Genomic DNA, 24855 nt, shown 5'->3' on the forward strand with positions numbered 1-24855 from the left:
CATGCTTCAGAGAAGGTCAGTCTGTGACCTGTCCTTTATTTCTTAGCACTCAAGTGATGGAAGTGAGTGGAGCTTCCCCTTTTATACCTGAAGGTCCAGGTTAGGAGTGTCTCCCACAAGTTCACCACATAGTGGTTATTGTTCTCACAGTGTACAACTTAGGTCAGATTATACATGGGTTACAATGCTGATTGAATACATGACAGTCCCGGCCTCACTCACGCTGGAGCTGGGGACGAGCGATCAGTTGATGGGTTGTTTGCGGCTTCGATCTGCTGTTGTGAAGCGAGGCGGAGATGCAGGATCCTTTAATAATCTCTCACAACTCAACTGAAAGCAGCCGGAACGTGCAGCTTTGAGAGGGGCTTTCTGCACCGTCAGGGCTGGAAATGGGAGGGAGTGAGAGACACTGTGTAGAGTTTGAGTGTGTACAGAACTGTACAGAGAAACCAGCCAAAGTAACAGGGCTGTGAGACACTGCATTTTGTTGATAGTATAGTATTAGGCAGTCCCTCGTATCGAGGATGATTTGTTTCCACTCTAAAAAGGGATGAGTTCACAGGTGTTTCGATGAGGGACCTGACAATCTAGGTCCCGAACTACATCCTGAAGGGTGGAAGATGCCTGTGGGTGGATTTTTTTAACGTGGGGTGACCGTTGCACACCAGCCACCACACGGGCTTGACAGAGCTAGGTCTTGGTCCAGAGGCAAGGATTACCCAAGACGACCATTGACCAAGCTCTGCAGCATGGACCAATTGTGTACACATGCGCCGACTATCCATCGAACGCAGAGTGGGCTGGCCCGTGCTGTCCCTGGGCCCTCGCCTCTGTTGAGCCCCGATCACGACGCTCCTGGGCCACGATCTCTCACCACTCCTCCGCCCCGATCAAAAATGGAGCAGTCAGAAACAGGACATCAATTAGTCTCTCTTATCTTGGAGACATCAAATATCAACAATGTTATTCGAAATATCAAAATTTAATCTCCAGCCTAGTTGAAGGGTTATTAACATCAGCAGAAACAAACATCAACTTTGTTAATATTGAAACATTAATGTCAATTATTCCATTTTTTCTAATATATAATAGAACAATGTTGAAAATGTTTCCACCCGGTTTCGAACCGGGGATTTTTCGCGTGTTCGGCGAACGTGATAACCACTGCACTACAGAAACATTGCGATTGACATACTGCTAGGAACATAACCAGAGCTTTAACCTACACAGCTGGCCGATACTTCAGGAGCTGGTTTTACGAGAATAGAATGACGGTGCTATATTTAGGAAGGCTGTGAGTGTGGCAGGAATTGATCTCGTGTTTCCCAGACTTTACACATAGGAACAGGAGCGAGTGGTTAGGATCTGGGATGCACGGCTTGAAAGGGCGGTGGAGACAGATGCAATCTTATCTTTCTGATGGGAGTTGGATCAGTGTCTGAAGGAAAAACAATTGCAGGGCTCCGGGGAAAGGGCGGGGGAGTGGGACACGCTGAGAGTCGATACGGTCTCGACGGGCCTAATGGCCTTCCGTGCTGTAACCATTCCATGATTCGATAAGTTAGTAGCGCATTTCATAGTGTGGGTGGAAGCAGAACATTGCAAAGGGACATGATTTGAGTCGGCAAATCTAGAGGCATCTAATTCAGGAGATTCAGGGGGCACGGAAATACGGGAGTTTATTGACTTTGAAAGGAACATTTTTTTTTGTGTCGTTTCGGTCACAGAAATGTTTGTGAAAGGAATTTTTTGCAGAAAAGGATCCAGCATTTAACCTTCTGCCTCAACACTTCTTTCTGGCTGTCAGGTCACATTTCGTTTCAATGTTAATCAATTGGTATAAGAACATAAGGATTAGGAACAGGAGTGGGCCATCTAGCCCCTCGAGCCTGCTCCAACTTCCCCAGCATCGGGAACAATCTGTCCACATCTAACCAGTCCTGTCCCATCAGAATCTGATATGTTTCGATGAGATCCCCTCTCATCCTTCTAAACTCCAATGTATAAAGGCCCAGTTGATCCAGTCTCTCCTCATATGTCAGTCCAGCCATCCCGGGAATCAGTCTGGTGAACCTTCGCTCCACTCCCTCAATAGCAAGAACGTCCTTCCTCAGATTAGGAGACCAAAATTGAAAACAATATTCCAGTTGAGGCCTCACCAAGGCCCTGTACAACTGCAATAAGAAATCCTTGCTCCTATACTCAAATCCCCTAGCTATGAAGGCCAAAATACCATTTACCTTTTTCCTGCCTGCTGTACCTGTATGCCAACTTTCAGTGACTGATGAACCATGACACCCAGGTCTCATTGCACCTCCCCTTTTCCTAATCTGCCACCATTCAGATAATATTCTGTCTTCACGTTTTAGCCCTCAAAGTGGATAACCTCACATTTATCCACATTATACTGCATCTGCCATGAATTTGCCCACTCACCTAACCTGTCTAAATCACCCTGCTGTCTCTTAGCGTCCCCCTCACAGCTCACACCGCCACCCAGTTTTGTTTCATCTGCAAACCTGGAGATATTACACTCAATTCCTTCATCCAAATCATTGATGTATATTGTAAAGAGCTGGGGTCCCAGCACTGAGCCCTGCGGCACTCCACTAGTCATTGCCTGCCATTCTGAAAAGGACCCTTTTATCCCGACTCTCTGCTTTCTGTCTGCCAACCAGTTCTCTATCCACGTCAGTATATTACCCCCAATACCATGTGCTTTGATTTTGCACAGCAATCTCTTGTGCGGATCCTTGTCAACAACCTTTTGAAAGTCCAAATATACCACATCCACTGGTTCTCCCTTGTCCACTCTACTCGTTACAGCCTCCAAATTTCCAGAAGATTTGTCAAGCATGATTTCCCTTTCATAAATCCATGCTGACTTGGACCGATCCTGTCACTGCTTTCCAAATGCGTTGCTATTTCATCCTTAATAATTGATTCCAACATTTTCCCCACGACTGATTAAGGCTAACCGGTGTATAATTACCCGCTTTCTCTCTCCCTCCCTTCTTAAAAAGTGGTTATACATTCGCTACCCTCTAGTCCATAGGAACTGATCCCGAGTCAATGCACTGTTGGAAAATGATCACCAATGCATCCGCTATTTCTAGGGCGACTTCCTTAAGTACTCTTGGATGCAGACTATCAGGCCCCGGGAATTTATCATCCTTCAATCCCATCAATTTCCCACCTCATAAGGATATCCTTCAGTTACTCCTTCTCACTCGACCCTCGGTCCCCGAGTACTTTTGGAAGGTTATTCGTGTCTTCCTTCGTGAAGACGGAACTGAAGTATTTGGTCAATTGGTCTGCTATTTCTTTGTTCCCCAATATAAATTCACCTGAATCCGACTGCAAGGGACCTGCAGTTGACTTCACTAATCTTTTTCTCTTCACATGTTTACAGAAGCTTTTGCAGTCAGTTGTTATGTTCCAAGCAAGCTTCCTCTCAAAATCCATTTCCCCCCTCCTCATGAAACCCTTAGTCCTCCTCTGTTGATTTCAAAATTTCTCCCAGTTCTCAGGTTTGTTCCTTTTTCTGGCCAATTTATTTTCCTCTTCCTTGGTTTCAACAATATCCTTAATTTCCCTTGTTAGCCACGGTTGAGCAACGTTCTCCGTTCTATTTTTACTCCAGACAGCGATGTGCAATTGCTGAAGTCACCCGTGTGATCTTTAAATGTTTGCCATTGCCTATCCACCATCAACCGTTTAAGTATCATTGGCCAGTCTATTCTAGCCAATGCACACCTCATACCGTCAAAGTTACCTTTCCTTAAGTTCAGGACCCCAGTTTCTGAAATAACTGTGACACTCTCCATCTTAATGAAGAATTCTACCATATTATATTACTCGTCCCCAAGGGGCCTCGCACAACAAGATTGATAATTAGTCCCTTCTCATTACACAACACCCAGTCAAGAATGGCCAGATCTCTTCTGGGTTGAGAAAACCATCCATAATACACTCCATGAAATCCTCCTCCAACACATCACTACCATGTGTTTAGCTCAATCACGATGTAGATAAAATTACCCATGATAACAGCTGTACCACCACTGCACACATCCCTTCTTTCTTCTTTGATGCTGTCCCCAACCCGACCACTACTAACCAGTGAGACAGACATTGCAGCAAGGGACTGGATTTTGTGAAACAGCAAATGCTAAATGAACAGTGACCACGACATGATTTAAACACGCAACTCGTTGATTTAGAGTCAGGCGCACTACCGTTGCACCACAAGGTCTACACAGTAGTTAAGGGATGTTCGTCTATATGAGGGTTCTGCAATACAAGGGACTTTAAAATCCCAGACCATTCCCACCAGGTATCACAAGCAGCGCTCACCTGACAGTCACCGGATGGTTTGTTCGAAAACTTTTCTCTTGCTTTCACAGGAAATCATCATTAATTAACCCTTCACCTTCTTTTGCACAATCAAACAAATGCTAACTCAGGGACACCCCATACTTCAATCATTTGGCTTGTGCTTTGGGGAGCGACCAGGAAAGTGGAACTGAGTCCATGATCAGATCAGCCATGATCGTATCAAATGGCGGAGCAGATCGAGGTCCGTATGGCCCACTCCTGCTCCTATTTCATATGTTCTTATGTATGTTAACCCATTTTACTCACTGTTTTTTAGCTTTCTGGTTGAAAGTGTTCATTGCCGATGACACCAGGAATCTGGTGCAAATTTTATCAAATTCATCAGCACCGATTATTCCTACCATGCATAGAAAATACAATCAGTAGTGAAGATAAAATCCCACCGTGTGTATTTTCAGATTTAACGCACTAGCATTTCAAATAAAGTGAAAGAATTTTACACTAATAAATTTGCAAGTGTTACTTGTATTTGTGTCTTTAATTAAAATTTTTGGCGTCTGACTCCCGTTCATGCCACTGCTGAATAAGAAAGGAGGGTTTGACATTGACCAGACTGCACTGCCCCTGATATTTGTCAGCTCATCCTTTATATTCAGTTGTTTCTCGCCCTTTGATGGGCTGCAGTGTAGCGGATATCACTTTGGCCTCACACGCAAAAGGTCCCCGTGGATCCGTTTTCTCTCACTCAAAGTTATCTATTTATTGGTGAAATAAAGAGCAATTAATGAATAAGGGAGCCCTTTTGCCAGGAGAATAAATAGCAAATAAAAACAGCAAATGCTGGAAATCTCAGCAGGTCAGGCAGCATTTGCAGGGAGACTAAACTCGCCTCCGATTGTTCATTCACAGCAAGTTTAAAAATAATGTTTCTGCCTGGGATTGAACTTGGGACCTTTTGCGTGTAAAGCAAACGTGATAACCAGTACACTACAGAAACCTCTTGCATAACAGCCCCCTCAGCGAGGAGCTGACCAGTGAGCTCCCTCTGTGCTGATCGGGAATGTGTTGGCTCTCCTGAAACAAATTCTGTCCCACACTGAGAGTTCTCAATCCTTCTCCTCCGCTGCCCTTTACAGAAATGTCACGGATCACCCAGCCACGGTGTTCATTTCCACATCCTCACAGTGGGGCCACAGAGGCTCCTACCGTCTCCCCACGATCAGCGAACTCACCCAGTTTACAAAGTTAAACCCCAAACACGTGCCCGGCAAAGTGCAGGAGAAGCCAGATAGTCTGTAATCTCGGTCTATCACAGAGAGTATTGGTATTCATGGTGATTACAGCAATTATTAAGCGACTCACAGACCTCAATTATTTTTCTGCAATGAATTGATCGAGGATTGAAACCAGGTTAGTGCGCTAGTTCTTAATTCCTCGACCACCAGGGAACAGTTACGATACATGTCGAACCAGGTTAGTGCACCGGATCTTAACCCCTCGACCACCAGGGAACAGTTACGATGCATGTCGATATATTTATATATATTTATATATGAACGTGAATGTCAATGGCTACCTACCTAGACCTCGTTGCGCCCACGGTAGTGCGTCTAACTTTGAGTGAGAGAAACGGTTCCACAGTGACACCTGTCATGTGTTCGACATGGTTGCTGCTTGTACTATTACAAGGTGTGCCACCAGAGGGCACTGCAGTGGGAGACTTGTAGCTTACCTGCACAGGTGTGCCTGGCCTAGTATAAAAGGCAGGCCACCAGGTGTATTCCTCACTCTGTGGTTATCAATAAAGGACTCAGGTCACGACAGTTACAGAACGACACATTGTCTCGTGGAGTCATTATCAGAGCATTTGAAGGTATAACAAGGGAGCCAAAAGCCAAAGAAACTGGACATTCTATCAAAGCGTCGAAGTCATGCTGTAGGTGCCTGGGACAACACATTGCTCAAAGTTCTCCACACGTGAAGGCAGAGTGTTTCTTCGACAGAAAGACTGGGCATCTTGCGAAGGCATGCCGACTGAATGGTAAACCTATTTTTAAAGCTATGAGTCCAGCGTTCAAAGCTATGAGTAGAAATCCCAAGAGACTACATAGTATGGAAGACCAACAACAGGACGATGAGATGTTAGAGTTACACATCATCAGGAGCACTAGTTTAAAGGACAGTGATTCGGAAAGCATCAAAATCCACATAGATGTTGCTGGATTCAAGATACCAATGGAAATTGACACGGGTGCATCCGTGAGTATCATACCAGAGTCACTGTACCGCGACAAATTGCGTGATTTCCAACTGGAGAACCCAAGATAGAGCAGAGAGGCTACTCGGGAGAGTAAATTCCTGTGGTTGGTCATATCACTGTACCGATCGGTGAAATATAAAGATTAATTTCAGAACTTGCCTCGAATAGTAGTGAAAAGAGACAAGTCTGCCTTACAAGGAAGAAATTGATTAAGCTCACTGAAGCTGGATTGTAGTCAGATTTTCTGTGTGGAAGCGAGATTTTCATCAACGGATGAGGTTATCAAGAAGTATCCAAAGGTGTTCTGCGAAACGGACAGTCCGATCCAAGGCTTCAAGGCGAGTGTCAGGGTAAAGAAGGACGCTAGATTGGTTTACTACAAGCCCCGTTCCGTACCATATGCACTCAAGGAGAAAGTTGAGCATGAACTCAAAAAACCAGAAGGTGTTAACCGTTACACTGCGGAAACATCTCCACTTTCAGCACCAGATTAACAAAATTAAACCCAAAGAGATCGGGAGAAAAGATCCTCACATGCTCAGGGCAAAATAAATAATTGTCGTTCTACAAAAGAATGAACAATTTTCAGCACCAGGTCAGACAGAAATGTTAAGCGAGCAGGTGGACTGCTGAATCGCACTTTTAAGGAGTTGGTGGTGACAAAGAAAATGGGTTCTGCCGAATGATTCAATATAAGAAATGTCTGCAATAGGATTTGAACACTATCTATAGTGACCTGAACACATCACCTTAGACCACTCGGCCATCATTACTATTCAGTGCTATGTGTGGCCACCTGCAGGTTGATTTTGAACTTTTGTGTCCTGTCACATGAAATAAATCAGGGCAGCTGGCAGATCTCTGCCTGACACCGGGGAAAGAGTGAGACAGACCTTGGAGCAAGGGTCTGGTTATTGTCAAACACCATATGAAATATTAATTCTGGAAGAATAACATTGAAACGAAATGTGATCATGACAGCCAGAAACAAGTGCTAAGGCAAAAGGATAAATACTGCATCCCTTCCTGCAAAACATTCCTTTCACAAACATTTCTCTGAACAAAATGTCACAAAACAAAAATGTTCCTTTCAAAGTCATTAAACTCCCGAAATTCCACGCCCCGCGACTCTCCTGAATCAGATGCCTCAAGTTTTGCCGACTCCATCCATATCCCTTTGCACCAAGGTCTGTCTCCCTGTTTTCCCGGTGTCAGGCAGAGATCCGCCTGCTTTTTCAATTATTTCACTCTCTATGAATCTCTCTAATATTCCAACAGCAGCCATGGTTGTGTGAAGGTTTGTATTCTTGTGAAAAGTAGAACACCAGGAGGCTGAGTACTGTGAGCTAAACATAGTGTGATCTTAGTCTTCTTTATTACAACTCCAGAGTCCCTGAACAACATGGCAGCCAACCTTTTATACTGGCCCTGCAGGTGTGGGCAGGTGACCATTAGGACTCCAGCAGTCACGCCCTCTGGTGGCAAGTATGACATAGTTACATACTTCACATAATTGTTATCGTTAAGAAGTTATAATTCCAATGAATGCCTGAATCATCAGAAAGGAGCCTGGTTTGTAGGACAAGGCTACATATCAGGAAGGAGCGTAGTTAGATGACAAGGGAAGTGATACTCTGATGGTAAGTTTGGAGAATAAAAAGAGTAAATACTGGAAACACTGAGCAGGTCAGGCAGCAGCTGTGGAGAGAGAAACAGAGTTAACGTTTCAGGTTAATGACCTTCCATCAGAAGTTGGGCAGTTGTGTTAGGTGATACTATTAAAAGTTTCAATTGTCACGAAGCAGGGGTAAGGAAAATATATAAAATGTGGCATTTGGAACAGATAGTTTTGAATCCGATTAATGTTTGATCAATTTGTACAAGAGCTGAAAACTGCAACGTGTTTGAGTTCTTCGGCTAACATTCGCAAGGTTTGGGTGTAAGTACTATTAAGTGTATGTTTCATTATTGTCTGCTTCATAACGCTGACATTTAATGTTGCGGACCCTATTCCTGCACTGCGTGTGTTCCAGCTCTGTTTGGAGCACCGATCCCTTCAATCCGTCGCTTTCAGGGACAGTTGGATTCACCGTTTCTTGGTTTGGTTAAATTTAAAAGATTGAAAGCGGCGCACATCAACCTGATCACCTACTTACTAACCGCTACACGCTGCTCCCGTGAGATGGATGCACAGTTACTGATACAAGCTTGAACGCAGGTACAAGCAGAACTCATTCATAGAAAGTCCAAGTCCCTGATGCACCTGATTTTTGCACCAAACTCCTTCGCAACGAGTTGCGGTTCGTGTGTGGTGATTTGGGCACATCTTTTCCCACACGACACCACTTCAAACACAACTCAACGGATGCAAAGCGCTTTGGGGCGTCATGAGTTCCTGAAAGGTTTTGTGGAAATGCAAGTCCTTTTTTGCAAAAGTTTGATGCAATTTCAAAATTCTTGGGTGAACTGAGGGCTCGTCCGGGACTTGAACCAGGCACCTCTCGCAAATTTCAAGCAATAACCCCGAAGCGAGATTCATACGCCTAGACCAACGAGCCACCTGCTCGATAAACGTGGAGATAAGGTGTATTGAAACATTTTTAGTGTGTTGCTATTCTTGATCGGAGGAGCACATGAGATGGAATCAGTGACTTTGCTTTTTCGACCTGTGTTCTGAAGCACCGCACGGTCCAACTCTGCCAGTCAATGAGCTGTTGGGACGTTAGTGTATCCAGGCTGTGTGTGGTCACCCCGAGCACAGCAGAGGGGTTTCTGCATTAGTTCTGGGTGGGGACAGTATCTTTCCCCTTCTCTCTTCCTCTTGTCTATAACACTGTGCTTTGGTTTCTCTATTTATTACCCTGTCTCAGTTTCTAGTGTTTAAAAGGGAACAAAAGATGAAATGGGTCTCACTGTGGAACAATTTCTCTCACTCAAAGTTAGACACACTACCGTGGGCAGCACGAGGTCTAGGTAGGTAGCTGTTGATATTCAGTGTCATATATAAATATATATAAATATATCGACATGTATCCTAACAGTTCCCTGGTGGTCGAGCGATTAAGACCCGGCGGACTAACCTGGTTTCAATCCTCGATCAATTCATCGCATAAAACTAATTGAGGTCTGTGAGACGATTAATAATTGCTGTAACCACCATGAATACCAATACTTTCTGTGATAGACCGAGCTTGCAGACTATCTGACTTTTCCGGGCATGTATTCCGGGTTTAATTTAGTAAACTGGGTGAGTTCGCTGATTGCGGAGAGAAAGGTAGGAGCCTCTGTGGCCCAACTGTGAGGATGTGGAAGTGAACACGCTGGCTGGGTGATCCCTGACATTTCTGTAAAGGGCAGCGGAGGAGAAGGATTAAGAACATTCAGTGCAGGACAGAAGTTGTTTTCGGTGAGCCAACACACAATGCCGATCAGCACAGACGGAGCTCACTGGTCACCTCCCCTCTGTTGGGGTTACTGTACCAGAGGTTTCTGTAGTGTAGTGGTTATCACGTTTGCTTTACATGGGGAAGGTTCCTGGTTCAATCCCGAGTTTAGTCTCCTGGCAAATGCTGCCTGACCTGCTGAGCTTTCTAGCATTTGCTATTTTTTCTCCTGGTAAAAGAGCTCCCTTATTCCTTAATTGCTCTTTATTTCACTTCAATAAATAGATAACTTTGACTGAGAGAAAGCGGATCCACCGGGGACCTTTTGCGTGTGAGGCCAACGTGATATCCGCTGCACTGCAGCCCATCAAAGGGTGAGAAACCACTGAAAATAAAGGATGAGCTGAGCAACGTCAAACCTTCCTTTCTTATTCAGCAGTGGCATGAACGGGAGTCAGACGCCACAAAGTTTAATTAAAGACACAAATACAAGTAACACTTGCAAATCTTTTCACTGTAAAATTCTTTCACTTTATTTGAAATCCGACAGCATTGAATCTGAAAATACGCACGGTGGGATTTTATCTTCACTACTGATTTTATTTTGTGGGCACGATAGGAAAAACCGGTGCTGCTAAATTTGATAAAAGTTGCCCCAGATCCCTGAAGACTTTGAACCAGAAAGCTAAAATACAGTGAGTAAAATGGGATATGGTTTTCGAGTTGAGATGCAAAGCACAGGCCAAATGATTGAAGTATGGAATGTCCCTGAGTTAGCATTTGTTTGATTGTGCAAATGTAGTTGAGGGGTCAATTAATGATGGTTTCCAGTAAAAGCAAGAGAAAAGTTTTCGAATAAACCATACGGTGACTGTCCGGTGAGCGCTGTTTGTGACACCTGGTGGGAATGGGCGGGGATTTTAAAGCCCCTTGTATTGCAGAAGCTTCATATAGACAAAAATCTCCAATTCACTCTGTAGGTCTTATTGTGCAACGGTAGTGTGTCTGACTCCTGATCAGAAGGTTGCGTGTTCAAATCACGTTCGGGTCAGTGTATTTTTGGATATTTTTCTTCCAGAATTAATATTTCATTTGCTGTTTGACAATAACCAGACCCTTGCTCCAAGGTCTGTCTCACTGTTTCTCCGGTGTCTGGCAGAGATACACCTGCTGCCCTCAATTATTTCTTGTCACAGGACACAAAATTTCAAATCAATCTGCAGGTGGCCACACACAGCAGTGAGTAGTCAGGATGGCCGAGCGGTCGAAGGTGCTATGTTCAGTTCAAAATCTATCTTGAAGTCAAGGGTCCAAATGCCACTTCTGGTATTTATTATTTTTAATCATTCAGCAGAAACAAAAACCAACTTTGTTAATATTGAACCATTAATGACAATTATTTCATTTTTTCCAATCTTCAATTCATCAATGTTCACACCCGGTTGCGATGCGGGGATTTTCACGTGTGAAGCGAATGTGATAACCACTACACTACGGAAACACTGCAATTGACACAATGCGAGGAACATAACCAGAGCTTTAACCTACACAGCTGGCCGATACTTCAGGAGATGGTTTTAGGAGAATAGAATGACGGTGCTATATTTAGGAAGGCTGTGAGTGTGGTTGGAATTGATCTCGTGTTTCCCAGACTTTACACATCGGAACAGGCGCTGGCCATTTAGCAGCGAGTGGTGAGGATCAGGAATGTACGGCTTGAGACTTTCTGGCCTGAGGTAAGAAGGTGGTGCTCAGGAAAAAGGTGAAAGGTTGAATCTTCTGCACTGACTCTCTTCAACAAACTCCAGCACCAGGTCAGACGGAAATGTTAAGCGAGCAGCTGAACTGCTGAATCCCACTTTGAAGGAGTTGGCCGTGGTGTCAAACAAATGTGTTCCGTTTAATGATAATTATTGTTAGAATTGGAATTCAAGCTGAACACACGTGTAGAGGAGACAGTGACCTGAACACAGCACCTTCGACCGCCCGGCCATCCTGACTATTCAGCGCTGTGTGTGGCCACCTGCAGGTTGATTTTGAACTTTTGTGTCCTGTCACATGAAATAAATGAGGGTTGCAGGCGTATCTCTGCCTGACACCGGGGAAACAGTGAGACAGACCTTGGAGCAAGGGTCTGGTTATTGCCAAACAGCAAAGGAAATATTAATTCTGGAAGAACAATATCCAAAAGAGCAATACCCAAACATGATTTCAACACACAACCTGTTGATCTGGAGTCAGACACACCACCGTTGCACCACGAGGCCTACACAGTGAGCTGGAGATGTTCATCTATATGAAGGTTCTGCAATACAAGGTGCTTTAAAATCCCTGCCCATTCCCACCAGGCATCAAAAGCAGCGCTCAGCTGACAGTCACCGGATGCTTTGTTCGAAAACTTTTCTCTTGCTTTCACGGGAAACCATCATTAATTAACCCCTCACCTTCTTTACACAATCAAACAAATGCTAACTCAGGGACACTCCATACTTCAATCATTTGGCCTGTGCTTTGGGGAGCGGGCAGGCAAATGGACCTGAGTCCATTATCAGATCAGCCATGATTGTATTAAATGGTGGAGCAGGCTCGAGGGGCCGTATGGACCACTCCTGCTCCTATTTCTCATGATCTTATGTTCTTATGCATGTTAACCCATTTTACGCAATGTATTTTAGCTTTCTGGTTGAAAGTGTTCATTGCCGATGACACCACGAATCTGGGGCAACTTTTATCAAATTTATCAGCACCGATTATTCCTACCGTGCACACAAACTACAATCAGTAGTGAAGATAAAATCCCACGGTGTGTATTTTCAGATTCAACGCAGTAGCATTTCAAATAAAGTGAAAGAATTTTACACTGAAAAGATTTGCAAGTGTTACTTGTATTTGTGTCTTTAATTAAACTTTGTGGCGTCTGACTACCGTTCATGCCACTGCTGAATAATAAAGGAGGCTTTGACATTGACCAGACTGCACTGCCCCTGATATTTGTCAGCTCATCCTTTATATGCAGTGGTTTCTCGCCCTTTGATGGGCTGCAGTGTAGCGGATATCACGTTGGCCTCACACGCAAAAGGTCCCCGGTGGATCCTTTTTATCTCACTCAAAGTTATCTTTTTATTGGTGAAATAAAGAGCAATTAATGAATAAGGGAGCCCTTTTGCCAGGAGAATAAATAGCAAATAAAAACAGCAAATGCTGGAAATCTCAGCAGGCCAGGCAGCATTTGCAGGGAGACGAAACTCGCCTCTGATTGTTCATCCACAGCAAGTTTAAACATAATGTTTCTGCCTGGGATTGAACCAGGGACACTTCGCGTGTAAAGCAAACGTGATAACCACTACACTACAGAAACCTCTCATATAACAACCCCCACAGCGAGGAGCTGACCAGTGAGCTCCCTCTGTGCTGATCGGGAATGTGTTGGCTTACCTGAAACAACTTCTGTCCCACACTGAAAGTTCTCAATCCTTCTCCTCCGCTGCCTTTTACAGAAATGGCACGGATCACCCAGCCACCGTGTTCACTTCCACATCCTCACAGTGGGGCCACAGAGGCTCCTACCGTCTCCCCGCGATCAGCGAACTCACCCAGTTTACAAAGTTAAACCCCAAACACGTGCCCGGCAAAGTGCAGGAGAAGCCAGATAGTCTGCAAGCTCGGTCTATCACAGAAAGTATTGGTATTCATGGTGATTACAGCAATTATTAATCGTCTAACAGACCTCAATTATTTTTATGCGATGAATTGATCGAGGATTGAAACCAGGTTAGTGAGCCGGGTCTTAACCCCTCGACCACCAGGGAATAGCTACGATACATGTCAAACCAGGTTAGTGCACCGGATCTTAACCCCTCGACCACCAGGGAACAATTACGATGCATGTCGATATATTTAATTTTTATTTATATATGAACCTGAATGTCAATGGCTGCCTACCTAGACCTCGTGGCGCCCACGGTAGTGCGTCTAACTTTGAGTGAGTGAAACGGTTCCACAGTGACACCTGTCATGTGTTCTACATGGTTACTGCTTGTACTATTACAAGGTGTGCCACCAGAGGGCACTGCAGTGGGAGACTTGTAGCTTAGCTGCACAGGTGTGCCTGGCCTAGTATAAAAGGCAGGCCACCAATTAAGGTTATCAATAAAGGACTCAAGTCACTACAGTTAAAGAACGACACATTTCTCGTGGAGTCATTATCAGAGCATTTGAGGGTATTACAAGCAGTGCCCAAAGCGTCAGAAACTGCAAATTCGACCAGAGCGTTGAAGTCATGCTGTAGGTGCCTGGGACATCACATTGCTCAAAGTTGTCCACACGTGAAGGCAGAGTGTTTCTTCGACAGAAAGACTGGTCATCTTATGAAGGCATGCCGCCTGAAGGGTAAACCTGTTGTTAAAGCGATGAGTCCAGCGTTCAAAGCTCTGAGTCGAAATCCCAAGAGACTTCATCGTATAGAAGACCAACAACAGGACGAGGAGATGTTAGAGTTACACATCATCAGGAGCACGAGTTTAACGGACAGTGATTCGGAAAGCATCAAAATCCACATAGATGTTGCTGGATTCAAGATACCAATGGAAATTGACACGGGTGCATCCGTGAGTGTAATACCGGAGTAACTGTACCGCGACAAATTGCGTGATTTCCAACTGGAGAAACCCATGATAGAGCTGCGAGGCTACTCGGGAGAATAAATTCCTGTGGTTGGTCAGATCACTGTACCGATCGGTGAAATATAAAGATTAATTTCAGAACTTGCCTCGAATAGTGGTGAAAAGAGACAAGTCTGCCTTACAAGGAAGAAATTGATTAAGCTCACTGAAGCTGGATTGTAGTCAGATTTTCTGTGTGGAAGCGAGATTTTCATCAACGGATGAGGTTATCAAGAAGTGTCCAAAGGTGTTCTGCGAAACGGACAGTCCTATCCAAGGCTTCAAGGCGAGTGTCAGGGTACAGAAGGACGCTAGATTGGTTTACTACAAGCCCCGTTCAGTACCATATGCACTCAAGGAGAAAGTCGAGCATGAACTCAAAAAACTAGAAGGTGTTAACCGTTACACTGCGGAAACATCTCCACTTTCAGCACCAGATTAACAAAATTAAACCCAATGAGATCGGGAGAAAGGTTCCTCACATGCTCAGGGCAAAATAAATAATTGTCGTTCTACAAAAGAATGAACAAATTTCAGCATCAGGTCAGACGGAAATGTTAAGCGAGCAGGTGGACTGCTGAATCGCACTTTTAAGGAGTTGGTGGTGACAAAGCAAATGGGTTCTGCCCAATGATTCAATATAAGAAATGTCTGCAATAGGATTCGAACACTATCTATAATGACCTGAACACATCACCTTAGACCACTCGGCCATCATTACTATTCAGTGCTGTGTGTGGCCACCTGCAGGTTGATTTTGAACTTTTGAGTCCTGTCACATGAAATAAATCATGGCAGCAGGCGGATCTCTGCCTGACATCGGGGAAAAAGTGAGACAGACCTTGGAGCAAGGGTCTGGTTATTGTCAAACAGCAAATGAAATATTAATTCTGGAAGAATAACATTGACACGAAATGTGATCCTGACTCCCAGAAACAAGTGCTAAGGCAGAAGGTTAAATGCTGAATCCCTTCCTGCAAAAAATTCCTTTCACAAACATTTCTCTGAACAAAACGGCACAAAACAAAAATGTTCCTTTCAAAGTAATTAAACTCCCGAATGTCCACGCCCCGCGAATGTCCTGAATCAGATGCTTCAAGTTTTGCCGACTCCATCCATAGCCCTTTGCTCCAAGGTCTGTCTCCGTGTTTCCCCGGTGTCAGGCAGAGATCCGCCTGCTGCTTCAATTATTTCACTCTCTATGAATCTCTCTAATATTCCAACAGCAGCCATGGTTGTGTGAAGGTTTGTATTCTGTTAATCGTCGCCAATTGTTGTGAAAAGTAGAACACCAGGAGGCTGAGTTCTGTGAGCTAAACTTAGTGTGATCTTAGTCTTCTTTATTACAACTCCAGAGTGCCTGAACAACATGGCAGCCAACCTTTTATACTGGCCCTGCAGGTGTGGGCAGGTGACCATTAGGACTCCAACAGTCACGCCCTCTGGTGGCAAGTATGACATAGTTACATACTTCACATAATTGTTATCGTTCAGAAGTTATAATTCCAATGAATGCCTGAATAATCAGAAAGGAGCTTGGTTTGTAGGACAAGGCTACATATCAGGGAGGAGCGTAGTTAGATGACAAGGGAAGTGATACTCTGATGATAAGTTTGGAGAATAAAAATAATAAATATTGGAAACACTAAGCAGGCCAGGCAGCATCTGTGGAGAGAGAAACAGAGTTAACGTTTCAGGTTAATGACCTTCCATCAGAAGTTGGGCAGTTGTGTTAGGTAATACTATTAAAAGTTTCAATTTCACGAAGCAGGGGTAAGGAAAAGATATAAAATGTGGCATATGGAACAGATAGTTTAGAATCCGATTAATGTTTGATCAATGTGCACACCGAGCTGGGAACTGTAACGTGTTTGAATTCTTCGGCTAACATTCGCAAGGTTTGGGTGTAAGTACTATTAAGTGTATGTTTAATTATTGTCTGCTTAATAACTCTGACATTTAATGTTGCGGACCCTATTCCTGCACTGCGTGTGTTCCAGCTCTGTTTGGAGCACCGATCCCTTCAATCCGTCGCTTACAGGGACAGTTGGATTCACTGTTTCTTTGTTTGGTGAAATTTAAAAGATTGAAAGCGGCGCACATCAACCTGGTCACCTACTCACTAACCGCTACACGCTGCTCACGTGAGATGGAAGCACAGTTACTGTTACAAGCTTGAACGCAGGTACAAGCAGAACTCATTCATAGAAAGTCCAAGACCCTGAGGCACCTGATTTTTTGCACCAAACTCCTTCGCAAAGAGTTGCGGTTCGTGTGGGGTGATATGGGCACATCTTTCCCCACACGACAACACTTCAAACATAACTCAACGGATGCAAAGCGCTTTGGGGCGTGATGAGTTCCTGAAAGGTGTTGCAGAAATGCAAGTCCTTCTTTGCAAAAGTTTGATGCAATTTCAAAATTCTTGGGTAAACTGAGGGTTTGTCTGGGATTTGAACCCGGGACCTCTCGCAAATTTCAAGTAATAACCCCGAAGCGAGAATCACACCCCTAGACAAACGAGCCAACTGCTTGATAAACGTGGAGATAAGGTGTAACCATTATTGAAACATTTTTAGTGTGTTGCTATTCTTGATCGGAGGAGCACATGAGATGGAATCAGTGACTTTGCTTTTTCGACCTGTGTTCTGAAGCACCGCACGGTCCAACTCCGACAGTCAATGAGCTGTTGGGACGTTAGTGTATCTCGGCTGTGGCTGGTCACCCCGAGAACAGCAGAGGGGTTTCTGCATTAGTTCTGGGTATGGACAATATCTTTCCCGTTCTCTCTTCCTGTTGTCTATAACGCTGTGCTTTGGTTTCTCTATTTATTCCCCTGTCTCAGTTTCTAGTGTTTAAAAGGGAACAAAAGATGAAATGGGTGTCACTGTGGAACAATTTATCTCACTCAAAGTCAGACACACTACCGTGGGCAGCACGAGGTCTCGGTAGGTAGCCGTTGAAATTCAGGTTCACATATAAATATATATAAATATATCGACATGTATCGTAACTGTTCACTGGTGGTCGAGCGGTTAAGACTCGGCGGACTAACCTGGTTTCAATCCTCAATCAATTAATCGCATAAAAATAATTGATGTCTGTGAGACGATTAATAATTGCTGTAACCACCATGAATACAAATACTTTCTGTGATAGACCGAGCTTACAGACTATCTGGCTTCTCCTGCCCTTTGCCGGGCATGTATTCCAGGTTTAATTTTGTAAACTGGGTGAGTTCCCTGATTGTGGATAGAAAGGTAGGAGCCTCTGTGGCCCCACTGTGAGGATGTGGAAGTGAACACGGTGGCTGGGTGATCCCTGACATTTCTGTAAAGGGCAGCGGAGGAGAAGGATTGAGAACTTTCAGTATGGGACAGAAGTTGTTTCAGGTGAGCGACACACAATGCCGATCAGCACAGAGGAAGCTCACTGGTCACCTCCCCTCTATTGGGGTTATTGTACCAGAGGTCTCTGTAGTGTAGTGGTTATCACGTTTGCTTTACACGGGAAAAGTCCCTGGTTTAATCCCGCGTTTAGACTCCTGGCAAATGCTGCCTGTCCTGCTGAAATTTCCAGCATTTGCTATTTATTCTCCTGGTAAAAGGGCTCACTTATTCCTTAATTGCTATTTATTTCACTTCATTAAATAGATAACTTTGACTGAGACAAAACGGATCCACCGGGGACCTTTTGCGTGTGAGGCCAACGTGACATCCGCTGTACTGCAGCCCATCAAAGGGTGAGAAACCACTGAATATAAAGGATGAGCTGGTCAACGTCAAACCCTCCTTTTTTTTTCAGCTGTGGCATGAACGGGAGTCAGATGCCACAAAGTTTAATGAAAGACACAAATACAAGTAACACTTGCAAATCTTTTCAGTGTAAAATTATTTCACTTTATTTGAAATCCGACAGCATTGAATCTGAAAATACGCACGGTGGGATTTTATCTTCACGAGTGATTTTATTTTGTGTGCACGATAGGAAAAACCGGTGCTGCTAAATTTGATAAAAGTTGCCCCAGATCCCTGAAGACTTTGAACCAGAAAGCTAAAATACAGTGAAAATAATGGGATATGGCTTTCGAGTTAAGATGCAAAGCACAGGCCAAATGATTGAAGTATGGAATGTCCCCGAGTTAGCATTTGTTTGATTGTGCAAAAGAAGGTGAGGGGTTAAGTAATGATGGTTTCCCGTGAAAGCAAGAGAAAAGTTTCCGAGCAAACCATTCGGTGACTGTCTGGTGAGCGCTGTTTGTGATACCTGGTGGGAATGGGCGGGGATTTTAAAGCCCCTTGTATTGCAGAAGCTTCATATAGACGAACATCTCCAGCTCACTGTGTCGGTCTCATGGTGCAACGGTAGTGTGTCTGATTCCAAATTAGAAGGCTGCGTATTCAAATCACGTTAGGGTCAGTGTTTGTTTGGATATTTTTCTACCAGAATTATTATTTCCTTGGCTGTTTGGCAATAACCAGACCCTTGCTCCAAGGTCTGTCTCACTGTTTCCCCGGTGTCAGGCAGAGATACGCCTGCTGCCCTTATTTATTTCATGTGACAGGACACAAAAGTTCAAAATCAACCTGCAGGTGGCCACATAAAGCACTGCATAGTCAGGATGGCCGAGCGGTCGAAGGTGCTGTGTTCAAATTGCAGTTTTTTCTGAAGGTGAGGGTTCGAATCCCACGTGTTACTTTTCTGATCTTCAAGCGGAACCCATTTGTTGTGTCATCACCAACTCCTGAAAAGTGCAATTCAGCAGTCCACGTGCTCGCTTAACATTTCCGTCTGACCTCGTGCTGAAGTTTGTTCATTCTTTTGTGGACCATCAATCAGATATTTTGCCCTGAGCATGTGAGGAACTTTTATCCCGATCTCATTGGGTTTAATTTTGGTAATCCGGTGCTGAAAGTGGAGATGTTTCCGCAGTGTAACGGTTAACACGTTCGCCTCACACGCGAAAGCACCTCGGACGGAAATGTTTTCTGGAGCTTTCTCATGCATGTTCAGAGGAGAGTTTGTTCTCCTGTGAAAGGTCAAGAGATCATAAGAATGTAAGAGTTAGGAACAGGAGTCAGCCATTCGGCCCATTTTCAAGTTTTCAAGATCTTTCCGCCCGGGTTCGGACCGGGGACCTTTCGTGTGTGAGGCGAATGTGATAACTACTACACTTCGGAAACACTATGATAGAATCTATCACAGGATAAAACCACAGCTCTAACCTACACAGCTAGCCGAGAAATCAGGAACTGTTTTCAAGAGAATAGAAAGAGGGTGCTATATTTAAGAAGGCTGTAAGTGTTGCCTTCGACAGCGTGGACCATTTTCCACGCCTCGGGATCCTACTATCAGCAAGGGCAGACATCGAAGACGAGGTCCAACACCGCCTCCAGTGTGCCAGCACAGCCTTCGATCACCTGAGGAGGAGAGTGTTTGAAGACCAGGACCTCAAATCTGGCACCAAGCTTATGGTGTGCAGGGCGGTGGTGATAACTGCCCCGCGGTATGGATCCGAGACATGGACTATATACAGCAGACATCTCAAATCACTGGAGAAATACCACCAGGGCTGTCTCCGCAAGATCCTGCAAATCCCCTGAGAGGACAGACGCACCAACATCAGTGTTCTCGATCAGGCCAACATCCCCAGCATTGAAGCACTGACCACACTCGGCCAGCTTCGTTGGGCTTGCCACATTGTCCACATGCCCAACACGAGACTCTCTAAGCAAACGCTCTACTCAGAACTCCGACACGGTAAGCGAGCCCCAGGTCGGCAGAGGAAACGTTTCGGCCACACCCTCAAAGACACCCTCACGAAATGCAACATGCCCACCGGCACCTGGGAGTCCTTGTTCCTCCGGTTGAGATGCCTGTGCTGCATAATCCGTGCCGGATCGATCATCCTCTGCCACGTGGTATGTCACAGCACGTTTGCACATTCACTGGAGGTACCCCATCGTTGTGCAGCCTTTGCACACGTAGTGCTTGAATCGATATTGATGGGCCCGAGGATTATCCCCGCAGCACCAACACGGTGCTAATAGATTCACATCGATCCCCGAAGGCGGACTCTGAGTCATCACAGGTCTTGCAGCCACAGACGTATAGTCCCTGCCATATGCATTTCGGCCTGCTAGCGACATCATTTTATGCACAGTACTTGCCGATGAGCTTCGATGTTGAGAAGATATCTGTTTGGTGTTATCGTCCGTGGCCATGCATGCCTGGGCGATCGCGATGGCCCAGCTCTGGTCTCGGTTTTCAGCAGCCAGCAGCTTTCGAAGAATGACCTCGTGGCTGATGCCCAGCACGTAAAGGTCCCACAGCATTTGCCCCAACGCAGCTCCAAAATAGCAAAGTCCCGCGAGGTGTCTCAGGTCAGTGACATAATCCGCCAGGTCCTGGTCCCCGGAGCGATGGTGCGTGTAAAAACGATATCTGGCCATGAGGATATTCTCCTTCGGCTTTCGCTAGTCCCAAACCAGTGTGCACAACGCTGAATATTCCTTCTCCTTTGGTTTTGTCGGTGTGAGCAGATTCTTGATGAGGCTGTATATTTTAGGCCCACAGATGTTGAGGAGAACTGCCCTGTGCTCGGCCACGTTAGTGTCTCCTTCCAGCTCGTTGGCCACAAAGTACAGGTCGAGCTGCTCGACGAAGGCTTCCCAATCATCATCCTCTTTGGATCTCTCTAATATTCCAACAGCAGCCATGGTTGCGTGAAAATTCGAATTCTGTTACTCGTCGCCAATTGTTGTGCATAGAAGAACTCCCCGAGGCTGAGTACTGTAAGCTAAACTTAGTGTGACCTTCCTCTTCATTATTACAACTCCAGAGTGCATGAACTACATGGCAGCCAACCTTTTATACTGGCCCTGTTCGTGTGGGCAGGTGACCATTAGGGCTCCAACAGTCGCGCGCTCTGGTGGCAATTATTACATCATTCCATACTTCACATAATTGTTATCATTAAGAAGTTATAATTCCAATGAATGCCTGAATCATCCGAAAGGAGCCTGGTTTGTAGGACAAGGCTACATATCAGGAAGGAGCGTAGTTAGATGACAAGTGAAGTGATATTCTGATTATAAATTTGGGGAATAAAAAGAGTAAATGCTGGAAACACTGAGCAGGTCAGGCAGCATCTGTGGAGAGAGAAACAGAGTTAACGTTTCAGGTTAATGACCTTCCATCAGAAGTTGGGCACTTGTTTTCGGTAATACTATTCAAAGTTTAAATTGTCACGTAGCAGGGGTAAGGCAAAGATATAAAATGTGCCATTTGGAACAGATAGTTTAGAATCCGATTAATGTTTGATCAATTTGTACACCGAGCTGGGAACTGTAACGTGTTTGAGTTCTTCGGCTAACATTCGCATGGTTTGGCTGTATCTACTGTTAAGTGTATGTTTAATTATTGTCTGCTTAATAACTTTGACATTTAATGTTGCGGACCCTATTCCTGCACTGTGCGTGTTCCAGCTCTGTTTGGAGCACCGATCTCTTCAATCCGTCGCTTACAGGGACAGTTGGATTCACCGTTTCTTTGTTTGGTGAAATTTCAAAGATTGAAAGCTGCGCACATCAACCTGGTCACCTACTCACTAACCGCTACACACTGCTCCCGTGAGATGGAAGCCCAGTTACTGTTTCAAGCTTGAACGCAGGTACAAGCAAAACTCATTCACAGAAAGTCCAAGTCCTTGAGGCACCTGATTATTTGCACCGAACTTGCAACTGATTATTTGCAAGTGTTGCGGTTCGTGTGGGGTGATTTGGGCACATCTTTCCCCACAATACAACACATCAACACTTCAAACATAACTCAATGGCTATAAAGCGCTTTGGGGCGTCATGAGTTCCTGAAAAGTGTTGAAGAAATGCAAGACCTTCTTTGCAAATGCTCGATGCAATTTCAAAATTCTTGGGTAAAGTGAGGGCTCGTCCAGGATTTGAACCCGGGCCATCTCGCAAATTTCAAGTATCAACCCCGAAAAAAGAATCATACCCCTTCACCAACGAGCCAACTGTTTAACAAATCTGAAGATAAGGTGTAACAATTATTGGAGCATTTTTAGTGTGTTGCTCTTCTTGCTTGGAGGAGCACATGAGACGGAATCAGTGACTTTGCTTTTTCGAGCTGTCCTCTGAAGCAACGCACAGTCCCACTCCGACAGTCAATGAGCTGTTGGGACGTTAGTGTATCCAGGCTGTGGGCGGTCACCCCGAGCGCAGCAGAGGGGTTTCTGCATTCGTTCTGGGTGGGGACAGTATTTTTCCCCTTCTCTCTTCCTCTTGTCTATAACCCTGTGCTTTGGTTTCTCTATTTATTCCCCTGTCTCAGTTTCTCGTGTTTAAAAGTGAACAAAGGATGAGATGGGTGTCACTGTGGAACAATTTCTCTCACTCAAAGTTAGACACTCTTCCGTTGCACCCCGAGGTCTAGGTCGGTAGCCGTTGATATTCAGGGACATATATAAATATATATAAGTATATCAACATGTATCGTAACTGTTCCCTGGTGGTCGAGGGGTTAAGATCTGGCGCACTAACCTGGTTTCAATCCTCGATCAATTGATCGCATAAAAATAATTGAGGTCTGTGAGAAGATTAATAATTGCTGTAATCACCATAAATACCAATACTGCCATGTATCTCACACTACTGTACATAACTGTACCTTACCATGCCATACATGACTGTAACCAGAGATGACCTGTAACCACAAACTTACCTTACCACCAGGGGTGCATTTGCAGGAGACACCTGATACCTTTCCCAGACAGGTATATAAGGATAGATCTCAGGCAAGTGTGGCATTCGAGATCTGTGTAATAAAGGTGCAGGTCCAGAGTGAACTTGACTTCAGTATGTGCCTCGTGTGAGTCTGTATTACAGGGTCAGGACTTTTCAGTGGCGACGAGTTACGGGATTACAGAATCCACAGAATGGCGACCAACGGCTCAGATGAAAAATACAATGCTGGAGATAATTGGGAGGACTTTATAGAAAGGATCCAGCAAAGCTTTGTAACCAAAGACTGGTTAGGCGACAATAAGGCAGACAAGAGAAGAGCCCATCTCTTGACCAGCTGCGGCTCGAAAACATACGCTTCAATGAAGGACCTGCTCGCACACGAGAAACCAGCAAGCAAGTCGTTTGAAGAATTGATCACACTGGTAAGAGACCACCTGAAGCCAGCAAGCAGCCTACACATGCAAGCTACCTCGGACCCGTGCCAAAGCTCCCCGTTCATCGAGCACAGGCTCAGGAAAACCCCAGGGGAGAGGATATCCCGGTAACTGGGCCTTCCAGCTACACTGAACAAGTGCCCGTTTTGAAACTTTCCAGTGTAATGACGCCATTTCAATTACAAACAGTGATATTAAAGTTACTTCTCAAACCGGGAGTCGATCCTGGGTGGCTGTAGCGAAAGGAATGGTTTTGTGAAGCATTGAAATGTGCCCTCTAAATATCTCGCACTGCTCATTTAAAAACACGGTTAAAATTTGTTTCAGTGCATAAGAACGCAGGCTCTAAGGGCCAAATGGCCGACTCCTGCTCCTGGTTTTTGTGTTCTTATACAGAACACAGAATAAATGATTAAATGATCAACTCTCCCTCAGTTCGCATTTCTTTCATTGTGCAAAAGAAGATTATGGGTTCATTCATGATGTTTTCCTGTGAAAGCACCAAAAAAGTGTAAGGAAAATAATTCGTCCAACGTGGGGTTTGAACTCACAACCCTGAGATTAACAGTCTCATACTCTACCGACTGAGCTAGTCAGGACTGCTTAAGTTGCATCTTCCTGTCACTGATCGCTGCCAGGGATCTTTTGGCTCTGCACCATGGGTTTATCTCGAAATTCAAACCTCGAAACTGGTTCTCCTGATTTCCAAGCCCCTTGTATTGCAGAACCTTCATTTCGACGAACATCTCCACTGCACTGTGTAGGCCTCGTGGCGCAACGGTAGTGTGTCTGACGATAAATCCGGAGGTTTTGTGTTCCAATCAGGTCGGGGTCACTGTTCTTTCAGACATTTGCTTTCCAGCATTAATATTTCCATTGTTTTTTGGCAATAACCAGAATCTTGCTCCAAGATCTGTCTCACTTTTTCCCGGTGTCAGGCAGAGAAGCGCCTGCTGCCCTCATTTATTTCATGTGACAGGAGACACAAGTTCAAAATCAACCTGCAGTTGGCCACAC

At 44.8% G+C, this 24855-nt stretch overlaps 2 non-coding genes across 2 annotated transcripts; both read right to left on the reverse strand.

Annotated features, from left to right (window-relative positions):
- Window positions 1-13266: 13266 nt before the first annotated feature.
- Window positions 13267-13339, reverse strand: trnav-uac (transfer RNA valine (anticodon UAC)). The gene has a single exon. It is a non-coding gene; the product is annotated as a tRNA-Val (tRNA).
- An 11025-nt stretch (window positions 13340-24364) lies between these two features.
- Window positions 24365-24438, reverse strand: trnan-guu (transfer RNA asparagine (anticodon GUU)). The gene has a single exon. It is a non-coding gene; the product is annotated as a tRNA-Asn (tRNA).
- Window positions 24439-24855: the final 417 nt, after the last annotated feature.

The sequence above is a fragment of the Pristiophorus japonicus genome, unplaced genomic scaffold, assembly GCF_044704955.1.
Source record: "Pristiophorus japonicus isolate sPriJap1 unplaced genomic scaffold, sPriJap1.hap1 HAP1_SCAFFOLD_70, whole genome shotgun sequence".
Classification (NCBI taxonomy): Eukaryota; Metazoa; Chordata; class Chondrichthyes; family Pristiophoridae; genus Pristiophorus; species Pristiophorus japonicus.